Source organism: Nilaparvata lugens, chromosome 13 (genome assembly GCF_014356525.2).
Source record: "Nilaparvata lugens isolate BPH chromosome 13, ASM1435652v1, whole genome shotgun sequence".
Lineage (NCBI taxonomy): Eukaryota > Metazoa > Arthropoda > Insecta > Hemiptera > Delphacidae > Nilaparvata > Nilaparvata lugens.
Window position 1 is genome coordinate 13,792,838 of NC_052516.1, and position 7,687 is coordinate 13,800,524.

The window sequence follows — 7,687 nt, forward strand, 5'->3', positions numbered from 1 at the left end:
TCAAAAAATGTGTCTCAAACATTTCCTATTTTGTACAGCAGAATAATAGGGACGAAAACAATTGAAGTCTTACTAGGTCCGAGTGAAATTTTGTTGGGAAGTCGGTTTTATTGAAAAACTGTTTAAATTTAATATTTTCCTCTAATGCTTGTGATTTATGGTAACATTATATTTTGTGCTTTGAGACTTTCAATATGTTTCACTCATGCTCGCTATCCATAGTAGTATTATAATTTGTGCTTTGTCTATGAATTGATTTATCAGAAGTCTTGGATAAAACAGTTGAGACTTGACTAAAATGAGTTTCCTGGAATATTAAATTGAAGAATTATTTCCATTTGAGAGTTTATTTTTATCATTTGTCAATTATATCAATCTTAAGTATGATAGACTAGATTTCACCCAAATGTGAAACTTTAGTAAGGCTTCTCAGTGATAAAAAACTGAACCACACCATCTCTCATCCCTATAATAACTTATCAAATAGAGCTGCACTGAATACAAACCATCCTCATGAATTTCCATGAATGTAATCCATTATACAAAGACATTCATTTTCTTGCATATGACTTTGATTCCTGCACTTCCTGACTGTTTGTGAACCAACATGAACATTTTTGATTCATGTAGTTTATCACATAAATACGTATAAAATGAAATAATTTCATATGTTTTATCGTGACTTGTCCCTTGTTTTGTTTCCAAAACAAAACAAAAAAAAAAAGACTATAGATGTTTTGAATTGATTTCAAAAGTGTTTTGAAGTACTTCAGTGCCGTAAATTATGTATGTTTTCGACAAAAATAACCTTGCTAAATAAGAAAACTTGGAGAAAAGGAAGAAAACTTTTCTCTCCTACTTGTCGTGACATCATAAAGTATTTGAAAATAACGTTCAAGCTATTGATCAAATAATCTACTTTTTGCGTTAAGGCGTTATTTGTTTATTATTATTATCGTGACTTGAAAGACAAAAGTCTTGTTGAACGAAAGCCTGTTAAATTCTAATGATGATCAAATGCCACGAGAACTAAACAGAGAAGGTTTTTTTGAGAAGAAGGCTTCTCTGATTGGTTCGGGATTGAAAGTTAACAGACTTTTGTGCAACCGGGTGTCAAGTTGTAATAAATCACAATATTGCTTCCTATTGAAATTACTCAGTGCTCATCATAGAAAAGACTGATTTAAGATACCTACTATCTCAAAGCTCATTGAGTATTATATAATAGTAAAGACTAATCTAGTCTATGAAAGATCTAACTATACTCATCCAATTATTGATGAAACTATTTTTATGGGAGTATTGAAAAATTGTGGCTCCCTTTCATCTGATTCAATAGGAAAGTTCCAATGATTTAAGCATTGTTGGAGCCTCAAAAATGATCTTAAATAAGAGCATTAAAAAGTTGACCTTAAACAAGTTCATTGAAGAAATTTCTAGCGTGGAATTTTATTGGTGAAATTTATAAGACTTTTTGTGTAGTTGAGAAGTTGATATTGTGGTAATTATTCATATTGAATGAAAAAGACTAAGAAATTGTCAAAAAACCACTGATTCATTGACATTTATTGATTTCATTGACAATGGTGTAAATAACCGAAACCGGTCTTTCTAATTATCAATGAATCAGTGGTTTTTTTTCTTAGTCTTTTTCATTCAAATTTATAAGATATTCTTGCCTCAATGAAGCTAACTTTATTGAAATCCACGTGAACCTTCCCATTGAATCTTACGTAACTGATTTGATTCCTCTCAATCAATTGATTAGATCAACCAATAGATTGCTCTCAATCTGAGCATTTAGTGACGTTAAAATGAATTATTTTTATGAGTATTCTGTTGATTGTTTCAATGCAGTTTCATAAGAGTTCCTAGTTGTAAGATATGCAAGAGACTTTATTACTAATTGAATAAAAACACAAATATGTTGTCAAATTCTACACAGTTTTATTCGGTACACGACCATGGTTTCGTGACCACACCGGTCACATTTTCAAGTTGACTTGACTAAACTGAAGGTACCATTCTCAAGGTAAAGCTAAACCTTTTAGCTTTAGTCAACTTGAAAATGTGACCGGTATGGTCGTGTACCGAATAAAACTGTGTAGAATTTGACAACATATGAGTGTTTTTATTCAATTATGGAACGGTTCCACAATATTGACAATGACTCAGTCGAACTTCATTACTAAGTCGAACTTCATTACTACTAAAATCCAGCCAGAATGAAGCCCCATAGTAAAATGAGAATTTTCATAAGAATATGGGGCCTGGAGCTGGATGAAACAAAGATTGGATTATTCCTTTAGCCAAAATAAATCCTCAATGAAAATGTGGGGCCTAAAGCTCGTTTTCCTGGATTCTTGGTCCAATACATACAATAACAGCTAAATTTAGGAGAGAAATAGTACAAGGAGTATCCTTAGTTTTTCTCCCCTAATCAGTGCTTCTTTGTAAAAAATATAAATAAATAAAATAATAAATAAAATAAATAATAGCCTACTTTAATTGAATCAATATAATTGGATGCATAATCTAAACTTGACACAAGCAAGCAATTCATTCCAGCTCTTTGAATTCTATAGTGTTTTAATAATCCATACTATTAAAAAATAAGTTCTCAGCTTCAATCCTTCAAAGATCACAAAAGGAAATTTCCAGATCCCCATTCTACCTGCATTTCTTGTGATAAGGTTTCGAATAATGAGTAAGCTCTTGATATATGATCGCACATATCTGTGACTAGCTCTCCTCAGATTTACACAGATGAATCCAGCTTAGAACAGATATAAATTGCCAATCAATTCATGTGGTAGCCTACTCTTGCTTTGAATAATGATTGTTCCTCCAAAAAAAAAAAATATCATTCAGAAAAGATACTGTTATTATCATTGCAATATCCATCTCTGCTATTACACCGTTGATGCATGGTCTTCTCTCCTGATAAGAAAATTATACAGTCCGAATTTTATCAATCAAAACTGAATATCAGTCAAAATGTTCAAATACTGTTTGAATAAAATCTGAACTAAGATCATCTCGTTCATAATCCAACTAGGCTCACATTGATCAAAATGTAGGCTTGAATACTTAACCTCAAACATTGAAATCATATTCCAATTGGGCTGGAATAATTATTATTATTCGAATAGGTGGAAAACTATCAGAGAATTTGACTGACCAGTCCTTACAATGATTACAATGTAGGCTTGAACACTTAACCTAAAAGTTGGAAACCATATTCGAACAAGCACAAGTAGCCTACTGGGTTGCAATTAGCCTATTTTAATCGGTGGAAATGATTGGAAAATTCGACTCACCAGTTATAACCGCTTTCCACGACTAGATTTTCACGAACTGCCACAGTTGATTGGAGAGAAAACCCTCAGTGATGTGGAAATGCGAAGAAACCTCCGGAAAACCGAATACTCCTCAATGTTTTATTTTTTATGAAAATCAAAGTAGAATATACGTAAAATAGCAGAAACACAGTTCAAGTTCAAGAAATTGAGATCACCACAGTCTTTTGCCAGAGAATAATCTAGAAATAACATGAATTCATGTTGAAGAAGGGAATCAAGCTAACAAGAATAGTGTTCCAATGCTCGATAATCAAGGGGAAATACACAGTAGGGTACAATCGAAGATAGTTCACAGTCCGATAATTTTTTCACACGCCACCCTCAGAGTAGCAAACTTTCGCCACAAAACTTTGTAACTTTCAAGTTTCCTTGATGTTTGTTATTGTTGACGATTTTACACCACTATTTCAATGTCCAGTTCAGTAAAAAATGGAGGAAATCAATATCAGCTCCCAGTTTCACACGAAAACGTTCAGCGCACGAAAGATTTCGGGGTTTCTCGATTTTAAAAATGCTTTCGACCAGTTTGAGTTTCAGGAGCGACTAACACACGTCCTTCCTGCACCAACTTGCAACCGAAACTGGTTGCTGCTTGAGTACTGAAGAGTTGAGTTGGACAAAAATAAAACAATTCCAAGAAGGTGGGTGTACCTGTTAGTGGAATTCTAGGAGTGGGGGGGATTCAGGGAACTGTTTTTAACTCTCCTCTCACCCCGCTGCTGGCGGTTTTAGAAGGAATTCCTAGTGGAGCGCTCTGGTGGGGGAACCGTCAACTATAGCTTCACTCCGCCTCTATGCCACCGTGCAGGTCCCTGAGGAATTTCAGTTTTTTCTGGGAGTCAAGTAGAGTCAATGGAGAATGGAGTCATTACTTCTCTGACGACTAATGATAATAATTGTAATTCAACGTAACTAATTTATTGGGAGAAAAGTAATTTTATTATTATTACGTTCACATTTCAGCAACTTGAATTTTAAAATACTGTTTTTATTTGTTGACGTGGCGAAGTTTGGACATCAATGTCTACTCTACCACTAAATCACGAAAATTTCATGACATAAACGCATCAACTAAACGTGTATTGTTGGGACAAGAAATTGTTATCAATCAATAGTACTGAACAATTTATTAAACAATTTACTGAACAAAATAATTTGACACTTGATAATAGGATTATCAACACTGGAGTATAACACTGAACTAGTCCGAAGTAGAATAAAATAAAGAAGGGTACTAGTGATTTATTAACAATAGTACTGTAATAGTGATTTATTTACAATTTATCAACAATAGTACTGTAATAGTGATTTATTTACAATTTAATAACAATTTACTGAAAGATAGTACTGAACAAAAACTATTTATTTTTTAAAAACTTTATATTTTTTTATTAATTTAAAAAAGAGCTTATGTGAATGAAGTGTTTTTATAGAATTTTATGATTATCATTTAATTTTTAACTCTTTGAACAGAATATCTACTGAAATAACAAGAGGAGACAACACTCAGTTCAAGGAGTATGATCTTTGAAGGGGCTCAAAAACCAATATTTCTTAATATTCTTGTTGAGGGAGATTCCCACAAACTTCAGGTTTGTGCTAGAGTAATTTTGTGAATAAATTATGGGAGGAGAGTGAACCTGCAGCTTTAGGTGGGTTCCGAACCGCCGGGCAGCGATTGGCGAACACCATGAATGATATGTATCAGGAGAGTCGATTCCTGGTTTGGTGATAAAAATAGCATATTTTGATTCCTAAAGTGGCCACCCATCCGGTGGGAATAACAGAGGCACGTCTCTCAACTTATCTGACGACAAGATATCAGCGCAATGACGGAGTCAACTATTTTCCCAAGTGGAATGATGATAAAATTCAATTATAAACGAATAAAGAAGTGCACTAGTTTCTCTTCTTTTTCAATGAATAAATTCATTGATAAGTTCAGGAATTCTTTATTTTGAATGAATTTTTAATTGAAATGATAAGTTTTGTACAAAAATAGCTTGACGTTTGTTTATAATAATTTTAGAAGAGTGGTCGAGTGTGAATAAATTTATTGAAAAGTTCATGAATTCTTTATTTTAAATGAATTTTTCATTGAAATGATAAATTTTGTACACAAATATCTTGACGTTTGTTTATAATTTTAGAAGAGTGGTTGAGTTTGAATGAGATCGAATTACGTAGGATAGCAAATTCATAGTGATTTAAAAATAGATTGAAGCACTCAAGAATATCACTATGTAGGCTATTAGTATTGAAAAGCTAGTTAACCTTCCGGTAGTCGCGCCCTACTCAATCACACGAGCAGTCGCGTGTTGTATTTTGTACAACATCTAATTATCCAAGTGTTATGTACTCTGTTTACTGTCAAAACATATAAATTAATTGACCGAACGAAGTGAGGTCTAAAGGTGCGTACAGACTTTCGCTCTGCTCCGCAACCGAACGTCACTCCAGCAGAGCGATTGATGATCGACCGGGGAGCAACAGTGGTTCGACCGGGGAACGCGAGAAGATCTAACATCTTCCGTAACGTTCATGATGGGTGCGCGGGCGGAGCGACTGTGGTACGATTGTGGAACGAGGGCGGTACGAAGGCGGAGCGTGCTCGGTGCGGGTTGGAAATGCGTATATGTGTACGCAGCTTTGGATTCAAGTCGACGGTTTGGCATTTCTCTTAATGTTTAAATGTTTATATGTTTATATATTTATATGTTGCGCATTTACGGCGAAACGCGGTAATAGAATTTTATGAAATTTGACAGGTGTGTTCCTTTTTGAATTGCGCGTCGACGTATTTAAAATGTTTTTGGAAATTTTGCATTTAAAGGATAATATGAAAGGAAAAAGGAGCCTCCTTCATACGCCAATATTAGAGTAAAAATCAGACTATAGAATTATTCATCATAAATCAGCTGACAAGTGATTACACAGATGTGTGGAGGAGCCAGTCTATTACTGTCTTTGTATAAGGTCTATAGTTTTAATCAAAGACATTAAAGAGGTAGTATGCATCTTCAAGCTGGGTTTACATCATAGCTATTAAGAAATGGTTATAACTTAATCCTTATAGATTCTATTAGATTGAACGGAAGTTGACAAACACATATGTTGATCACGTGTATGATAAATTATGTTCAATCTAATATAATCTAAAAAGATTGAGTTATTAACATTTTTTTAATAAATTTGGTCTAATCGCAGCTTTAAGGTCTTTGGTTTGACATCTGGTACTTGTGGATGAGAATACTGCTTGAGGTCTACTGTTCACAGAACTACTAGTATCGTATAATTACTTTTTCCTACAGTTACGTTGAAAAGTGGCCATTGCTGCACTGATTACAGAACGCAAAGAATCACTTTTCCGCTCTAGTGCGGGAAAAATTTTTCCTGCACTCCAGATTTGCAACATGGCAACGCAAAATAGTTAGTAGGTTATATGGAGCACCAGTGCAGCAAAATCAAAATCAAGAAGTACATCAAGAAGAACCATCAATTATGTGTTATTGGTTCGTTCACAATCCCCGTTTACAGTCTTTCCCTATCTTATGCACAGTGCGACTTATGCACTGTCGCGACTAAATGGAACCTAAAGACTGAACCATTGCTCAGTTAGTACTGCAACTCAGTGGAGTGATGAGGGGAAAGTTTTGGAATGCATAGGTGACTCATTCACTGACACCACCCCATTCAATAGTTTTGTGCAGCAAAAAAAAAACACTGTTGTACATTTTACAACAGCGCGACTGCCGGAAGGTTAATAATACATTTATTGTTGCCATACGATCCACGTTTCAACAAAAACTAAACGTGACGGAATTAAATGAAGTAGGCCTACAATGAATTTTGCTCCAATGAAGCTTCCACAATATTTGTGTCTGGCATAAAATGAGAGAACCATGAAATTGAAATAAATTCTTTCAAAAGTTTGAAATTTTCCAGCAATAGCTTCCTATATACATATATATATATATCCTATATACAGTCTGGTTACAATTGGATGCGATGTTCAGGACATGGTGGCAAGAGGTTTCTTTTGAAGTAGACTATTTTGTTATTGGTCGAGGGTAGTTACGTCACTTTTTGACTATTTCTTGTGAGGTCTACAGTTTGTCTATTTGGTTACTCCAGAGATAAGGGGAAATCTAACTTCTCTTTGGTTACTCCAGAGATAAGGGAAGATCTAACTTCTCTTTGGTTACTCTGTTTTCCCTAAAAATATTACAAGTCTTGTTGGTCTTCTTTCGAATTTTCCGTTTTCCCGATAGAATTGGTGAATCTGTAGAAAATACTTTTCATAAATCGCAAACCAGAAATTCAAT

The 7,687-nt window shown here is 34.2% G+C and overlaps 1 protein-coding gene across 1 annotated transcript in view; it reads right to left on the reverse strand.

Moving 5' to 3' along the window:
• Positions 1-3,953, reverse strand: part of LOC111057522 (GATA-binding factor A) — a 67,114-nt gene extending 63,161 nt beyond the window's left edge. The window contains exon 1 of the mRNA XM_039439865.1: positions 3,321-3,953. The gene's annotated coding sequence lies outside the window, so the exon portion shown is untranslated. The remainder of the gene's footprint in view (positions 1-3,320) is intronic.
• Positions 3,954-7,687: the final 3,734 nt, after the last annotated feature.